The sequence below is a fragment of the Lethenteron reissneri genome, unplaced genomic scaffold (genome assembly GCF_015708825.2).
Source record: "Lethenteron reissneri isolate LAM-NWPU_2019-01 unplaced genomic scaffold, ASM1570882v1 scaffold_417, whole genome shotgun sequence".
NCBI classification, from domain to species: domain Eukaryota; kingdom Metazoa; phylum Chordata; class Hyperoartia; order Petromyzontiformes; family Petromyzontidae; genus Lethenteron; species Lethenteron reissneri.
The window spans coordinates 17,179-35,000 of record NW_026891939.1 but is presented as its reverse complement, the minus strand read 5'-3'; the positions used below and the strand labels follow the sequence as shown (position 1 = coordinate 35,000).

At 51.5% G+C, this 17,822-nt stretch overlaps 1 protein-coding gene across 1 annotated transcript in view; it reads left to right on the top strand.

Annotated features, from left to right (window-relative positions):
- The window catches only part of LOC133339824 (zinc finger E-box-binding homeobox 2-like), a 37,450-nt gene that overhangs the window by 18,997 nt on the left and 631 nt on the right, over positions 1-17,822 (top strand). The gene's annotated exons all lie outside the window — the stretch shown is intronic.

Below are 17,822 nucleotides of genomic sequence, written 5' to 3'. Positions count from 1 at the left end.
ATGTTAAATGTGGATAGATAATGCTATGATTAGGAACATCTGTAGATGGAAGATACAAGAACGATCTGGAAAAAGCCTTTTATGTGCACACTTTAAAAAAGAATAAGTTTTCTACCAGTGCCGTCTTTTACAAAAGCAGCGTTACTCAATGTTTACAATGTTAAAGGTTTGCTTTCGCTAGTCTTGAAAAGATAAAAGTATTCTGCTAAACTTTCACGCAGTGTTATTTGACATAGCATGCAGCTTGTGTAGTTTACACTGTTTGTGCAATTCCTCCTCGGTTGTTGTCGTCTCTCTGAAGCTGCGGTGTTTGTTTGTTTGTTTACACGTTGTCATCTCTGTAGTTTATTCATTCCGTTTTACATGCAAGTAGAATGACGTTGTTGTTGTTCTTCTTGGTTCTTTCGGTAAAGTCACGTAGAAGGGAAATAATAAAATAATAAAAATAAAACATAATAAAATAATTCTCACGACGTTTCGGCCACAACGCAAGCAGCCGTCCTCAGGTGAAGAACAGGTCTGTCGGAAAGACAGCGTCTGAATGAACAGGTCTGTCTTTCCGACTGTCTTTCCGACAGACCTGTTCATTCAGACGCTGTCTTTCCGACAGACCTGTTCTTCACCTGAGGACGGCTGCTTGCGCTGTGGCCGAAACGTCGTGAAAATTATTTTATAGTTTTATTTTTATTATTTTATTATTTCCCTTCTACGTGACTTTACCGAAAGAACCAAGAAGATGAATCCCTGCAGTCACGAAAGCTTGAAATCGAAATTTAAAGTTGTTGTTGTTTACAATTGCCAGCCAGAACATGAGTCAGTATTAATACTGTTTGAGCAAGATATTTGTAACATTTTAACAAATCGTCCAGACCACTCACTGGCCTGCGTTGTACTGCGCGTACTATTTTAGCGGTGTATTTTAGCGATGTATTTTAGCGTTCTCTTTGCAAGTTGCTGTTTGACAAACGTCAGTGTATTTCTCCTGGATGTACAACCCCGTTTTTAACGAGCTTCCATTTGAATACATTTTGTTTACCGACGCAGCCAAGGCTGCCAAGACTTGAATTTCTACATTAAAACTCAGAAATAAATCTCAGCGTCTTTATCGTAATGATCGCATTGCTCTGCAATGCTGGCGAGGGGGTGTCGGTGTGCAACTCCCGTATGCGCGATCCTCTCTTAGGACAAGAGACGCACACTTCCATTTCTTGCGCTTATCCAGAGTTCGAAGTTAACGTTCTCCCATTAAGTAAACAGAAGCATGATAATTGTTTTTTTACCCTTCTATCTGGCAACAAAACTGTGACCTTTTTTACAAGGAGTCATGTTTGCATAGACCACAATACCTGCAGTCGTAATGCAAACAAAACACAACTCTGATAATGTATGCACTGTCCTTGAAGTTGATTGGTCCACACCCGAGACAGCTTTCCTTAGAGCCTAGTCTCACATGGGTTGGACCAGATGATGCCAAAAGGCTACAACTCAAAGACAATGCACCATCAGAGTATGAGAGCTCGGGGTAAGCATTTACATCATTGGAACTGTGATGCCGCCGCCACGAAGCCGTTCGGCAGGCACCAAATCCCCGACCTCGCCACCACCAAGCAACGGAGCCGACCCCGCGTCCCCCTCACCTCACCTCACATGAACACACCCGCACTCATTTCCCCCCCCCCATAGAGCTCCGAGGGGTGGTCGCCTGGCCGACCGGTTTTTATCCGAGAGACCCTTATCGGGATTAATTCTCACGGTTTCCGGCGATCAGGGGATTGGATGACCTCCCCCGTGCTACGTGGCACCGCGGCGCTGCGGCCGGCCTTAATATGGTGTGGTCGCGGCGTGGGGCATTCGGCCACCGCGGTTGAGGCGCATTTCCCCCCACACACACTCCCACGGGTCGACGGGGCGAGCAGGGGAGGCACGGGACAGCATGAATAGCGGGGTCACAGGGGCTGTTGCGCATAGTCATGGAGGGTTGGGATAATTGCGCTTGAGCGCGCAGGCCCCATTGTTAGGGAGGGTAAGGGATTAAGTAGGATTTACGCCTTGCACGCGGCACACTGATTAGCATATCAACAGCGCCCAGAACCGCCGTGCGCGTGCCAGAGGATCGCGAGCCCATTGTTTAGCGCAGCATCCCCTTTGAGGTAGGGAGGATAAATAGAGGGGCGCAGAGGGAAAATAGCCCCTTCTCTCCAGGCCAGCGGACCAGCAGGACTTCCAGCCAGCGACCCGGACGTCCGTGCGACGCATCGAGGTACGCTGTTAGCGCAGAGAGCAGCGAACCTCCGCGGGCACCAAGCAGTGAGTGGGGAGGTGAAGTAGGGTATCGTAAGCCGATAAATAGGGAATAGGTACAGGTTTAGTGGAATAGGCCAGCCTCGTCGACTCACTGATTCCACATCAATTCGCAGGTAGCATATAATAAATCATTAATAGCGAAGCGTGGTCTCGCGTGATCTTGTCGTGCGGTGTGAGCGTGTGGGTGCGCTGTGTGCACAGTGGTTCGCCACGTGAGTGAGCGCTGCGCGGAGCTGAGCGCGCGGGTTGCGCGTGGGTACGCAGTGATTCTGTGGTGCTGCGGCTCGCCTCGGGGGAGCGCTGCGCAGAGCGGTGAGAGAGTGGGTGTCGCGTGTGTTCGCTCCGTGTGTGATACAGGTGCGCGAGTATAACGTGAGTTGAGTTGGAGTGCGCGGAGCGGCGTGTGTGTGGGCGTGCGTGCGTTCGCCCCGCGTGGGTTGCAGGCGCGCGATTAGGAAAGGGAAGTATCATAGTAGAGAGGGGCAGAATACTAATCGGTAATTAACCATGCCCATTACGCGGACCCGCGGTGGAGGGGAATCCGCGGGCGACGGCTCCCACACCATAGGTGAGGAACTTAGCAGCGGTTCGCTTAGCAGCGGGGGGGCGATTGATGATGCTAGCCCGGCCGTTAGCGTTATCGAGGGAGGGATCTCGGGGGCTAGCGACCCCCACAAATTGGTGTCGGAAGCGGTACGGACCCCCGCGTTACCTCACGCTAAAATAAGACTAATATTTACCGGCCGGGGGGCCTCTTCGTGGAAGGCATTCGCCCGCAATCTCTTAGGGGCCAAGGAAATTAATGGATGGACGGACGCGCAGGCAGTACGTCAACTTAATATGAATCTTGATGGGCGGGCAGCCGATTTTGTAGAAGCGTTACCCGCGAGCGCACAGACACAGCTAGAGGAGCTGATGCGCCGACTCGATCAGCGTTTTGGCACGCGTGACGAGGAGGAAGCAAAATCGGCCTTAGAGGCGCGCCGGCGCCAACCTGGCGAAGATCTACGTGATTACGCCGAGGATGTGCGCGAGTTAACAAAGATCGCACGCCCGGGGTACGCAACTGATGTTATTGAGGAACTGGCCGCCGAGAAAATCCAGCGGTACTTGTCTCGCACGGCGTGGTGGCAGCCAGACATGAGCTGCCCACGTCTTCCCTTTAACACCCTTGTCGAGCGCGCACGTAAGTGTGAAAGAATTCACAGCGAACGCGCGCAGCTCCGGGGGCTGGGACGAGAGCGCGCCATTGCGAGCCTGCTCTCGGAAGACGAGGAGGAGGAACAGGAGCTCGCGAGGACGGTAAGGGGCCGGGAAAGAGAGCCTCCAGTGTCCCGCGAGACAACCCCGGGATGGGTTGCCGGTATACAAATGGGTATAAAGGATGTCTCCGGCCAGGTAACCCAGGTACGCGAGGAAACGAATAAAAATATGACCCAACTGCAATCCTCCGTTGAGACCATCCGATCCGAAATGGGGGACCTACGCGCCACGGTGGGAGGGTTATCTGGGAGGGTAGCCCGACTAGAGGCGGAGGGTGGACAGCGGCGTAATGGGGGGGGAGGGAGCGGACAGGGGACCCGCTACGGAACCGCCCCCCCTCCCCGGGCATGTTATATGTGCGATCGCCGAGGGCATCTAGTGAGGGATTGTCCGGAAATCACCCGAGCTAGACAGACGCGGGGGTTAAACTCCAACGCCCCCTAGAGAGCGGACCAACTAGGGGTGCAATCGACGCGGTCCCGATACAAATAGACGATAATGAGAATAATGGCGAGCGAGTGATCTCCACACAGGTTCCAGCAACAACGCCCACGGAAACGGTGACTCCTGGCGACTGGCTGCGGGAGCTGGTGGCGGGGATCACGGGGGCCACGTCGCTGGTGGAAGGGGAGGTAAACGGAGTGCGTACCCGCATCCTACTGGACACGGGGGCGGTGGCCTCGCTCGTGAGCGCAGCGCACTGCAGCGCGATCGGGGTCGACGTGCGTCACCTGCAGGCCCCGGACCGCGCGCTGCACACTGCGAGCGGAGCCGGAATGGGGCTGCTGGGGAAAGCCACCCTAGAGGTCCGCATAGGCAGCCAGGTGTGCACGCAGGAGTTCTACGTGTCGAGTGCGTTGTGTCACGAGTGTATCGCAGGCACCGACCTCCTAGAACGGTTGGGACTCAACGTGCAACCCCGCCAGCGATGCGCCACCATGGAGAGCAACGGCGAGCGGATACCGTTCCTGGGACGAGAACCAACGCGCCGCCGCTTTGCACCTGTGGCCGCTATCCTGGCGACGGCAGTCACCATCGGCCCGCTCACCGAGATGCTGGTGCCGGTGGCAACATCCCCCACCGACCCCGCGCTCCGACCATCAGGGGAGGTAATGCTAACTCCTCACCCGGAGTTGGCAAAACGGTATGGGGTTGTGGGATCCGCCACGTTGGTAAACGCAGATGGGGACCGATTGTTTATGCGGATGTTTAACCCCCACAATACCCCAACGATACTGCGACGGCGCACCCCGATAGCCACAGTACACCCCCTGCACGCACGCCACTCTAACGACTCGGTGTTCGCACTCTGGGCTGAGGACCCCGGGCGTCCTGAGGGTGACCAGGACCTGGCCTGGCGAGTCGGCCCGACTCCCCGAGCCGAGGTCGTTCCCCTGCTCGACGCGTTACATGTACCATGGGCGGATTTACCTAAGGGAGAGGCCGATCGGCTGCGCGAGTTACTGCGGGAGTATGCCGACGTATTCAGTGAACACGACTCGGACGTGGGTCGGACCGATCTTGTTAAGCACCAAATTGACACCGGTGCAGCCCGACCCATCAAACTCCCTGCGTACCGAGTGGGCGCACCCGAACGCGCCCAAATCAAAGAGGCAGTTGGGGACATGCTTCGCGATAACATAATTCAGCCCTCGGCGAGCCCCTGGTCAGCCCCGGTGGTACTAGTAACGAAAAAGGATGGGTCAACACGGTTCTGCGTCGATTACCGTAAACTAAATGCAGTCACGCTCGGCGATGCCTTCCCTATACCCCGCATCGACGACACCTTCGACAGCCTCGCCGGAGCGCGATATTTTTCCACCCTCGATCTCGCGTCCGGGTACTGGCAGGTGGAGATGGCGGAGGAGGATCGGCCGAAAACCGCATTCACCACCCCGATGGGGCTATTCGAGTTTCGAGTACTCCCGTTCGGACTCACCAATGCGCCCGCGACGTTCCAGCGGCTGATGGAGTTGGTGATGCGGGGCTTGCAATGGGAACAGTGCCTGATTTACTTGGACGATGTGATAGTGTTCAGTAGATCTTTGTCTGAGCATTGGTCCAGGCTTCGAGAGGTGTTCCAGCGACTGCGAGCGGCTCATCTCAAGCTCAAGCCACGTAAGTGTTACATCGCACAACGCGAGGTGGGGTACCTCGGGCATCGCGTCAGCGAGGCAGGCGTGCACACCGATCCGGAGAAGGTACGCGCCGTAGTGGAGTGGCCACGGCCAAGGAATCTGACGGAGATCAGATCATTTTTGGGGCTTGCCACCTATTATCGTCGATTTGTAAAGGGATTCAGCGAGATTGCACGCCCCCTCACCCAACTCACTTCCCCTAAGCACCCCTATCAGTGGACGGGGGCCTGCCAGACGGCCTTCACCACTCTCAAAGACCACCTCACCCACGCCCCCACCCTTGCTTTCCCCGATTTTACCACCGATTTTATTTTGGACACCGACGCCTGCAGCAGCGGGCTGGGCGCGGTGTTGTCACAGGTACAGGATGGGACGGAACGAGTCATCGCGTACGCCAGCCGGACCTTGAGTGGGGCCGAGCTGAACTATTGCGTGACCCGCCAAGAGTTGTACGCCGTGATTTTCGCATGTAAGCAGTTCCGGCCGTATTTGTACGGCAGGAGATGTCGCGTACGCACTGACCATTATGCTCTTCAGTTCCTTCTTACATTCAAGGAGCCGCGGGGGCAGATGGCCCGTTGGTTGGCGCAGTTGCAGGAGTACAACCTGCAAATCGAGTATCGGGCTGGCCGGACGCATGCAAACGCGGACGCCTTGTCGAGGCGGCCCACGGTGTACGCCGAGACAAGGGCGGAGGAGGCCTGCCCCTGTTTCACGGGGGGACGCTGCCGGCAGGCAACGGACCCCCGAGAGGCCGCGGCCACTGACCCCCCCCCAGCGAGAGAGAGTGCAGTGTGCGCCACAGAGACCCTCACAGGTGGCACCGAGGATCCCGTCGACCGCCCGGCAAGCGCGGGACCCGCGGCTCGGGACCCGATCGGACGGATCCGGGAGGACGTCGGCTGCGCCTTCCCGGGCCTGAACGACGAGCAGCTGAGACAGACCCAGCAGCGAGATCCGGATCTGGCGGCCGTGGAGGCGGCACTGCGGGAGGAAAAGAGCGCCCTACCAGGACCCTGGAGCGGTTTGTATGCCCGGTTGTGTGTGCAGAACGGAGTGGTACGGGAGTTAACCGAGGCCGGCCAGCCGGGGTGCATCTGTGTTCCTGCCCAGGTGCGACCCCAGCTGCTACGGCTGGTGCATGACCACCCACTCGGGGGCCACGATGGGGAACGACGCACTCGAGAGACCCTGCGTCGCCAGTATCTCTGGCCCAAATTGGCACAAGACGTGGCGGCCTGGGTACAGGGCTGCCGCGCCTGTCAGCAGTGCGGGCCGAAACCGGCACGATACCAGGTACCCCTAAGGCCGTTCCGCGTCAGCCGCACGAATCAGCTGGTCGGGATCGATCTACAGGGGCCATTCCCACGATCCCATCGAGGCAACCGGTATATTCTAGTCGCAGTAGAGTATTTCACCCGCTACCCCGTGGCAGTGGCCATCCCTGATAAAACGGCCTTGGTGGTGGCCCGGGCATTCGTAGAACATTACGTACTCAAGCACGGGATCCCGGAACGAGTCCTCACCGACCAGGGTAGCGAGTTCGAGGCCGAGCTGTTCCAGGCACTGTGCCGAGAATTCGGAATCCAGAAGGACCGAACCACAGCGTATCACCCCCAAGCGAACGGTATGGTAGAGCGCATGAATCAGACCCTAGCGGGGAAACTCAAACGTATGGCGGCCGCAAATCAACGGGATTGGGACGAACACCTCCCCTACGCCCTTTTCGCCTACGCCACCACCGTACACACGTCGACGGGACAAACCCCGTTTTTAATGATGTTCGGCCGTGAGTCTCGTTTACCCGCAGATCTGCTATTCGGCGTCCCTTCCCCCCAGCCGGAGGAGGGAAGCCGCCCCGTGGAACACCTGTTGGAGACCCTGCGAGAAGCCCGAGGCCGAGCATACCCGCAAGGGGAAGCCGCGCATCGGCGGCAGGAACAGGGCACCCGACCCCGCATGGAACCCCCCTTATTCCTGACAGGCGCTAAGGTGTGGCTACACACCCCTCGCGTCGGGGCCGGGCAGGTGGGGAAACTGACGACCTACTGGCGGGGACCCTGGACCGTGGTGCGGCAGATATCCCCCTGGACGGTACTAATTTACGGCGGGGAGAGGGGTCGAGAGACGGTGGTCAATGTCCGCCGCTTAAAACCATGGAAAGCGGCCCCGGCGAGAGAGGACTCCGTCACCCGAAAGCCCCGAAATTCCGGAGTACCCGCACCCCTCGTGTTGGGGGGCCTCGCACACTACATGGGCCCCGCCTGGTCCCCGAGACGCCCCGATCCAGTCCGGAGACGGCGCGGACGACGGCCACTAAACCCTTCCGCTGCTGAGTTTGTGCCCCAGCCCACAGGTGCCGGGGGACGGGGAGAGCCGCTGGAGTGGAGGAGGAGACCGCCGCAGGAGCTACAGAGGACGGAACCACCCGCCCCGAGGCCAGCCACCAGGTCCGGACGGATCCCCCGGACCCCGCAACGTTTCCTCGTGGGCGCGGCCCAAGCGAGGTGCTCCAGTCAACCCGGGACGGGGACTGGCACCTCGGGGGGCTATGTGATGCCGCCGCCACAAAGCCGTTCGGCAGGCACCAAATCCCCGACCTCGCCACCACCAAGCAACGGAGCCGACCCCGCGTCCCCCTCACCTCACCTCACATGAACACACCCGCACTCATTTCCCCCCCCCCATAGAGCTCCGAGGGGTGGTCGCCTGGCCGACCGGTTTTTATCCGAGAGACCCTTATCGGGATTAATTCTCACGGTTTCCGGCGATCAGGGGATTGGATGACCTCCCCCGTGCTACGTGGCACCGCGGCGCTGCGGCCGGCCTTAATATGGTGTGGTCGCGGCGTGGGGCATTCGGCCACCGCGGTTGAGGCGCATTTCCCCCCACACACACTCCCACGGGTCGACGGGGCGAGCAGGGGAGGCACGGGACAGCATGAATAGCGGGGTCACAGGGGCTGTTGCGCATAGTCATGGAGGGTTGGGATAATTGCGCTTGAGCGCGCAGGCCCCATTGTTAGGGAGGGTAAGGGATTAAGTAGGATTTACGCCTTGCACGCGGCACACTGATTAGCATATCAACAGCGCCCAGAACCGCCGTGCGCGTGCCAGAGGATCGCGAGCCCATTGTTTAGCGCAGCATCCCCTTTGAGGTAGGGAGGATAAATAGAGGGGCGCAGAGGGAAAATAGCCCCTTCTCTCCAGGCCAGCGGACCAGCAGGACTTCCAGCCAGCGACCCGGACGTCCGTGCGACGCATCGAGGTACGCTGTTAGCGCAGAGAGCAGCGAACCTCCGCGGGCACCAAGCAGTGAGTGGGGAGGTGAAGTAGGGTATCGTAAGCCGATAAATAGGGAATAGGTACAGGTTTAGTGGAATAGGCCAGCCTCGTCGACTCACTGATTCCACATCAATTCGCAGGTAGCATATAATAAATCATTAATAGCGAAGCGTGGTCTCGCGTGATCTTGTCGTGCGGTGTGAGCGTGTGGGTGCGCTGTGTGCACAGTGGTTCGCCACGTGAGTGAGCGCTGCGCGGAGCTGAGCGCGCGGGTTGCGCGTGGGTACGCAGTGATTCTGTGGTGCTGCGGCTCGCCTCGGGGGAGCGCTGCGCAGAGCGGTGAGAGAGTGGGTGTCGCGTGTGTTCGCTCCGTGTGTGATACAGGTGCGCGAGTATAACGTGAGTTGAGTTGGAGTGCGCGGAGCGGCGTGTGTGTGGGCGTGCGTGCGTTCGCCCCGCGTGGGTTGCAGGCGCGCGATTAGGAAAGGGAAGTATCATAGTAGAGAGGGGCAGAATACTAATCGGTAATTAACCATGCCCATTACGCGGACCCGCGGTGGAGGGGAATCCGCGGGCGACGGCTCCCACACCATAGGTGAGGAACTTAGCAGCGGTTCGCTTAGCAGCGGGGGGGCGATTGATGATGCTAGCCCGGCCGTTAGCGTTATCGAGGGAGGGATCTCGGGGGCTAGCGACCCCCACAGAACCTCATTTGCCAGTAAAAAATAGAATTGTTTTTTGTACCCTTCTATCTGGCAACAAAACTGACACCTTTTTTACATGTTGCCATGTTTGCATAGACCACAATACCTGCAGTCAGAATGCAAACAAAACACACAACTCTGATAGTGTATCCACTGTCCTTGAAGTTGATTGGTCCACACCCGAGACAGCTTAGTCTCGCCCTCGACGAACGAGCCACTGCACGGACCCACCTCGTTCTCTTCACACCACCCCCAGGTGTTGATTGTCAACCCTCACCCGGGTGCTCACCGGCTCGAAGCGTCGTGGTTAGAGCGACTTTGACTGGGGGCCGTGGGGTGCTCACAGCGCGGCTCTGTGAGTCAGCCCACGTTCAAGGCTAGTGTGATTGTTGCACTCGAATGAGCGTTGGGGCAGTGCAGAGGTCGCAACCGGGTACCCGATACCCGTACCCTACCCGATACCCGGCTACCCGTACCCGACCGGGTACGGGTAGCCGTTCGCGACCCTGGTGCGGCCAGGTACGGGTAAGGAAACAAAACCCGTTTGCGACCTCTGGGGCAGTGTCCCATCTAATAATAATTCAAAACAATAGATACATCATGTGCCTGCAGAGCTGTGAGTCGGTGGTGGGACATGTGCACATTGCCACAGCAGCAGCAGGGTGGGTGTATTGTATAGGCCGCAGACTTCTTCATCGCAAGGCCACCAGCGACATGACGCAAATGTGAAAACACACCCCCCCCCCCCCCCAATCATGCTGCTGTCGAAATCCCAAATGGTTTCAAGCGTGTGGCGGCCCTCACCACACTGATGATGCCTTCATGGCGAAAGTGGTCCCCCCCTATGAGAATGAGTGAAAAACACCGGTACAGGACAACCTCTGTTTGCTTTCCACAAAGTAGTACTCGCTTTATCGACCCCCCCGAGAGATGATTTTTAAAATTACAACTTTTTGATGGGCAATCTGTGCCCCAGCCACCGGGCGCTGTGTCCGATTCTACGACCTGAAACTTCTTTCAAACGGTCACAAAAGGTTTCCCACCCCGATGTGTTGACGGCACTGAGCGAGCGGTGGGCATCGCAGCCATCCCACGACAGGGGCTAAGTCTTCCTCAAGTACAACCGCTGCTGACTTCACCACCAAAAAATGAACCCGTAAAAACAAAGTTTTTCACGATAAATCCTTTATATGTGTGGCGGCTACTAGAGTCCTCTCGTTCTCTGGCTTGAGATGGCTGTCACTTATGGGTCAGATGATTGCATGGCACCATTAAGCAATTGGTAATTAAATATAATATTTTTGTCCTAAAAAGTGTAAAATTTTGGGAAAAAAATTTCACAAACATTAATTGTCACGCACAACGAGTCTGTGTGGAAAATGTCAGCTCGATTGGATCACGGGAAGTGGGTTAAAAAACGACCGAAAGATTTGCACGGTCCTAAGCAAGCAAGCGAACTTAATATAAAGGATTTAAACAAGTAAACCCGTAAAAACAAAGTTTTTCACTATAAATCCTTTATATGTGTGGCGACTACTAGAGTCCTCTCGTCCTCTGGCTTGAGATGGCTGCCACCTATGGGTCAGATGATTGCATGGCAGCATTAAGCAATTGGTAATGAAATATTTTTAAAAAAATTCCCTAAAAAGTGTAAAATTTGTGAAAAAAAATTTCACGAACATTAATTGTCACGCACAACGAGTCTGTGCAAAATGTCAGCTCGATTGGATCACGGGGAGTGGGTTAAAACACGACCGAAAGATTTGCACGGTCCTAAGCAAGCAAGCAAGTGAACTTTATATAAAGGATTTTAAAAAGATGCTTCCCGATGTATTGACCCTGTAAAAGTCGAGTCATTCCGTGACCAAGATCTGGATTCGCAGCCTCGCGATTGCCCAGCTTCTGCACTCTTGCCAAAGTGCAACAGTTGATGAACTACCTATTGGAAATTATTGATCGGACTAAACATCATTTGATCCACCGTAGGAATGCGATTGGCCACTGCTGCACTATGCAACAGTGCAACAGTTGATGAACTACCCATTGGGAATTATTGATCGGACTAAACATCATTTGATCCACCGTAGGAATGCGATTGGCCACTGCTGCACTATGCAACAGTGCAACAGTTGATGAACTACCCATTGGGAATTATTGATCGGACTAAACATCATTTGATCCACCGTAGGAATGCGATTGGCCACTGCTGCACTATGCAACAGTGCAACAGTTGATGAACTACCCATTGGGAATTATTGATCGGACTAAACATCATTTGATCCACCGTAGGAATGCGATTGGCCACTGCTGCACTATGCAACAGTGCAACAGTTGATGAACTACCCATTGGGAATTATTGATCGGACTAAACATCATTTGATCCACCGTAGGAATGCGATTGGCCACTGCTGCACTATGCAACAGTGCAACAGTTGATGAACTACCCATTGGGAATTATTGATCGGACTAAACATCATTTGATCCACCGTAGGAATGTGATTGGCCACTGCTGCACTATGCAACAGTTGATGAACTACCCATTGGGAATTATTGATCGGACTAAACATCATTTGATCCACCGTAGGAATGCAATTGGCCACTGCTGCACTATGCAACAGTGCAACAGTTGATGAACTACCCATTGGGAATTATTGATCGGACTAAACATCATTTGATCCACCGTAGGAATGCGAAATTTCCACTCGTGGCTCTGAGGATAAGCACCAATATATAAAGTGTAATCCCCTGCAAGCGCTTCCAGGCTGTGCTGACTCTGTAGCTATCACAGCGGTTGAAATTATTTGTATTTTTCTCAATTTCGATTGATTCTCTAATTAGTCTTGGCCAGTAATAATTCGCTTCTGCATAACACTTCCACGTTATCAAAATTAGTTGAATGCCCTTGTTGGCAAGCATGCTCTGTCACTGTTGACAGCTGTGTTTGAGATGTAATTACCAGTCAACATCTCATTTGGGTCATTTTTATGTACCTTATACTGTATGAGATTTCTGATAATTTACATAACCAATACATTTTTCACTTTGTTTATGTAGATCGCTCGAATGCCAACGCGAGTGTTTAGTGTTGATGGCGAGTTTAGTAATTAGTCGTACGTACGGTACAAAAAAGTTTTCCTCTAAAAAATAAAAAAAAATCTCTCTCCGCCTTGGAGCCAATCACAGTTGAGTGTCTCGCCTGTCACGTGACGCGGCGGTTTGTTTTCCCGCCAAATTTTCTGGCTCCTCCCCCTCCTCGCTGGCGGCCATTTTAGAGTCGTGAGGGGGACAAGATGGCGGCCTCGACCATGACGGCGATTCGACAGCGGTCAGTGTCACCACAATCACTCACTAACTCACTCTTACACACTTACACACTCACTATCTCACACTTACACACTCACAATCTCACTCACTCTCACACACTCTTACTCACAATCTCACTCACTCTCACACACTCACATTCTCACTCACTAGCTCTTACACACTTACACTCACTCTTACTCACACTCTTACACTCACTCACACTTACACACTCACACTCTCACTCACTATCTCACAATCTCTCACTCTTACACACTTACACTCACTCTGACAATCTCTCACTCACTCTCACTCACTATCTCTCACTGACACACTCACTCTCACTCACACTTACACACTCTCACTCACTATCACTCACTCTTAAACTCTTACACTCTCACTCACTATTTCACTCTCACTCACTCTCACTCACTATTTCACTCACACTCACAATCACGCACTCACAATCTCACACTCACTATCTCAATCACTCACACTCACTCTTACACACTCACTCACAATCTCACACTCACTCACCACACTCACACTCAATCTCACTCTCTCACAAGCTCACAATCTCACTCAGTATCTCACTCACAATGACACTCACTCTTACACTCTCACACACTATCTCACACACTGACTCACTCACTCACAATCTCACACACGCACACACTGACAATCTCACACTCACTCACACACTCTCACTCACTATCTCTCACACTCTTACACACTTACACTCTCACTCTGACACATTCACACTGACACACTCACACACTCACTATCTCACACTCACTATCTCACAATCACTCACTCACTCTCACACACTCACTATCTCACTCACTCTCACACTCACACACTGACAATCTCACACTCACTCACACACTCACTATCTCACACACACTCACACTGACACACTCACTCACTATCTCACACTCACTATCTCACAATCACTCACTCTCACACACTGACAATCCCACACTCACTGACAATCTCACTCTCACACACTGACAATCTCACACTCACTCACACACTCACAATCTCACACTCACTGACAATCTCACACACACTGACAAACTTACACTCACACACTGACAATCCCACTCTCACTCACTGCCCCAACACAATGAAGGCTGCACATGGGCAAGGCCGGATTAAGATTGTGTAGGCCCCTGTACTACAAGATGCTGTGCCCCCCCCCCCCCCCCCAGTAATATTTACAAAAGGAAAACAAAGTTAAAGAAAAATAATAAAATGTTTTTATTTTTTACTTTTCTCTTAATATCTTTATAATTCTTTAATTAGTAAAAATAATGAGAATTTTATTATTATTTAATTATTACAAATTATAATAACATCTGTTTTTATTGGTTCTTTAGGTAAAGTCACATAGATGAAAAAATGTTTTTTTTAATAAGGCTAACAAGAAATAAAATTCATCATTCACGAATGAAATTACTTTTCACTTAATCTCTGGAGGTCAATACTCTTTGGTTCTTTAGGTAAAGTCACGTAGATGAACAAAATATAATAAAATGTATTTTTTACAAGGCTAACAAGAAATAATATTCATCATTCACGAATGAAATTACTTTTCTCTTAATATCTGGAGGTCTATACTCTTTGGTTCTTTAGGTAAAGTCACGTAGATGAAAAAGATATAATAAAATGTATTTTTTACAAGGCTAACAAGAAATAATATCATTCACGAATGAAATAACTTTTCTCTTAATATCTGGAGATGTATACTCTTTGGTTCTTTAGGTAAAGTCACATAGAAGGGAAATAATAAAATAATATAAATATAAAACAATTAAAATTCTCATGACGTTTCGACTGCAACACAAGCTATCATATATTTATAGTTTTATTTTATTATTTCCCTTCTCCGTGACTTTACCGAAAGAACCAAGAATATGAAAATAATTCAATCACGACGTTTCGGAGGCAACACAAGCTTCCGTCATCAGGTGGGACAACCAGAGCACAATCACTGCCGTGAGCAGGGAACTCTTAGTGACACGCTCTTATATAGTAGGGTGAGAAGGGGGAGGAGCCAGGGAGGAGGGATGCAGGGGGGGGGGCTCCCTGCACACGGGGGATGTCTCTGTAGTGCGTGTGTGCATGTTGTAACGTGTAAGCTATATCTGCAGTCGATTTCATGTTGTGTGTAACGCGTAAGGTATAATTCTTTGGTTCTTTCGGTAAAGTCACATATAAAGATAAAATATTAAATTGAATTAAATACTAGCATACGACGTTTCGATTGGGACACAAGCAATCATCATCAGGTATGAATTAAATAGAAAAACAAATCTAGTATACTTAGAAATGTAATGTAATACAACAGGGAGTCGGATAACATAACAGTCAACACCCTACCTGGTTGATTACGTTCTTCCTGAGAATGCTAAATTTGAAAGAGAGATTTAATCTCTCAACCAGATAGGGTGTTGACTGTTATGTTATCCGACTCTCTGTTATATTAGATTACATTTCTAAGTATACTAGATTTGTGTTTCTATTTAATTTATACCTGATGATGATTGCTTGTGTTGCAATCAAAACTTTTGTATGCTAGTATTTAATTTAAGTTATTATTTTATCTTTATACGTGACTTTACCGAAAGAACCAAAGAATAATTCCTGCAGTCACGAAAGCTCCAAATTAAGTGTAAGGTATATTTGCAGAGTCGATCGCATGGAGAAGCCCTCAACAGAGCCCCGTGCTAAAAGGCATCAATGCGACCGGTGTGCCTACAGCACGGATCACACTGGACACTTCAAGCTGCATGAGAGAACACACACGGGCGAAAACCATTCAAGTGCACCACGTGTGGGAAGGCATTTGCTCGTTTACAATATTTAAAATATCATCAGAGAACACACACGGGGGAAAAGCCATTCAAGTGCGCCATCTGCGAGAAAACATTTGTACATTCATCATATTTTCGCGTTCACCAGAGAACGCACACGGGTGAGAAGCCCTACAAGTGCACTGTGTGCATGAAGGCATTTAGCCGTATAGAAACTCCTCAAAATCATCAGAGAACACACACGGGTGAGAAGCCCTACAAGTGCACCGTGTGCATGAAGGCATTTGTCTACTCAAACTATCTTCGGATTCATCAGAGAAAGCACACGGGCGAGAAGCCATTCAAGTGCACCGTGTGTGGGAAAGGGTTTATTGATTCAGGACAACGAAAGAAGCATGAGAAGATCCATGAGAGGGTGAAATCTACTTGCGATGGTCAAAGTGCTGCTCCCATGAGTCCATCTCGCATAAAACAAGAACCGGAAGAAAATTACAACTTCGCTACGTGGCCAGGAGTGATGGTGAAGTGTGAAGAAGAGACAACGGTGAAGCGTGAAGGTCAGGGTTCGACTCCAGGTGGCGACCTGGTGGATGGAGTCGGCTTGAAGAAGGAGGATGAGAATCGAGATTATCACTTGTGATGACCCCGTTGCTTTTGAAAAAGGGGTCATTTCAGCTTGGTTGGCATTACCGGGAAAAAAAAAATGTGTTTGTCTAGTGAACTGGAAAAGGACTTTGGCCACATTCCAGGGATCCATGAGAAGGTCCATGAGAGGGTGAAATCTACTTGCGATGGTCAAAGTGCTGCTCCCATGAGTCCATCTTTCATAAAACAAGAATCGGAAGAAAATGACAACTTCGCTACGTGGCCAGGAGTGATGGTGAAGTGTGAAGAAGAGACAACGGTGAAGCGTGAAGGTCAGGGTTCGACTCCAGGTGGCGACCTCCTGGTGGATGGAGTCTGCGTGAAGCAGGAGGATGAAAATAGAGATTGTCGCTTGTGATGACCCCGTCGCTTCTGAAAAAGGGGTCATTTAGCTTGGTCGGCATTAGCGGGGAAAAATAATGTGTTTAGTAAACTGGAAAAGGACTTTGGCCATATTCCAGGGATCCATTTGTGCGCCGTTTTCTTTTTTTTTTGGGGGGGGGACTTATAAATCGCGTAAATATAAGTATATATACTGTATACCTGGTGCGGTTTGTAAACATTGCCCCCTAGGGAGACAAATGCGTTCAGCCGTATTGCTGGCCACCCACCCACTCACTAGTGTATAATGTAACATAGAGACCCATAGGCTCACAAAGAGACCCATAGACTCATAACGCAGACCAATAGATTCATCACGCAGATACCCATAGACTAATCACACATACCCTTAGACTCACACAGAGACCCATAGACTCACAAAGAGACCCATAGACTTGTCACACAGACCAATAGATTCATCACGCAGATACCCATAGACTAATCACACATACACATAGACTCACACAGAGACCCATGGACTCACAAAGAGACCCATAGACTCATAACGCAGACCAATAGATTCATCATGCAGATACCCATAGACTAATCACACAAATCCATAGACTCATCATTTAGAGACCCATAGACTCACGCAGAGCCATAGACTCGTCATACAGAGACCCATATACTCACAGACCCATAGACTCATACAGAGACCCATAGACTCACAAAGAGACCCATAGACTCATAACGCAGACCAATAGATTCATCACGCAGATATTCATAGACTAATCACACAAATCCATAGACTCATCATTTAGAGACCCATAGACACAAGAGCCATAGACTCGTCATACAGAGACCCATATACTCAGACCCATAGACTCATACAGAGACCCATAGGCTCACCACAGAGACCCATAGACTCATCATTTAGAGACCCATAGACTCATACAGAGACCCATAGACTCACCACAGAGACCATCGACTCGTCACACAGAGACCCATAGATTCACAAACACCCATAGACACAAAGACCCGTAAACT